We start from the raw sequence: 1330 nt of genomic DNA on the forward strand, positions 1-1330 counted from the left end.
ATCAATCCGTGAATCCGTGAATCCGTGAACGCCCGACCGGTTTTGCCCTTCTTGGGGTTCATTAGATAGATGCAGTCCACGAGTTTCCGTTAACCTTATATCCGAATTGAACCCAAATTGGAATGATCTCGATAAATACACTCCATGCAAATCAGTTTCGACAAACACAAAAGGGTAGTATGGAAATGAGTACATTTGTTCAAGTCTGTCCAACTGTGATTCGAGGAGAAAATAAGACTGAGGAAACTAGGGGAGCGCTCCTCCTGATGGGCCCCAAGAAGAGCGATACTGGTCGCGGGCTGCCGAAGAAATTTCATCAACCCTGGGGGTAGTTTCCTTCATGGAAATATACTGCGATGTCTCGAATAACGTACCAAGTGGAACATGAAGCGGCCTTTGTGCAGCACGTTCAGCGGAAGAACATCATAAACGAGAGATCCACATGAGTCCCGGGTGAAACCAAATTGATATGCAAGTGAGTGTATTTGTCGAAATAATAATGGTTATTCCCAACTTTTGGGTGCCATACCGCCAGGCACAAAGGACCTTCAAATGACCAGATGCACCTTTTCTCTTGTCACTGTCTTGGACTGCTAGATGCCTTATAAGACCCACTTCAGATCCCCTCTTGAATATGCCACTAAGAACGTAACCCGCATTTACCGTGTCCAACGAAAAGTTACAAAGTGATTACTGTCCTTAAGTCGGTTGATTGTGGGAGGAATCTCGGGTACTTGAGCTACTTCTCTGGAGCATCGCTGCCCCCCATGAGACCTAGTGCACAAATAGTGCTTGTTTTGATTATGCTTGGCCAACAGCTTTCTCACCGTCGACCCTACGAATTCAATGCGGGGATATGTTATGATTTCCCAGCGCACACACTTTTACCAGGCAACAATTATTTCTAATTTCGGGTGGTTGGTGAATGGAACGACCTTCCTCCGGCGGTTCACGCTAAATCTAGTGCACTTTTGCTTGCCAGAGCCGCTGGCTATTCGCACAATGAGATTGATTTCTCGAAATCTACGGCATTTTCAGACTTGCCACTTCATAGTGTAGAAAGTCTATGTGTAAGGTACATGCTCCCGTATTATTGAAAATCCTTTACTATGGCGATTTGTTTAAGTGAACTAAATCTCCAGGTGAATAAACACCGCCGACTTTGAATACCTTAACGGATGAAAAAATCGCGAATTGTGGAAAAGGTTGACTCACATACAATGAACGTAACTTTCAGGTATTTTTCCACCGGAACAGACTTCCTCAACATTCTAGAATCTAAATGGCCTTTGGAGATGCAACTTATGCGCAGGCGCATTCGTGCAAACAA

This window comes from Opisthorchis viverrini, assembly GCF_000715545.1.
Source record: "Opisthorchis viverrini unplaced genomic scaffold opera_v5_50, whole genome shotgun sequence".
Taxonomy (NCBI): Eukaryota; Metazoa; Platyhelminthes; class Trematoda; order Opisthorchiida; family Opisthorchiidae; genus Opisthorchis; species Opisthorchis viverrini.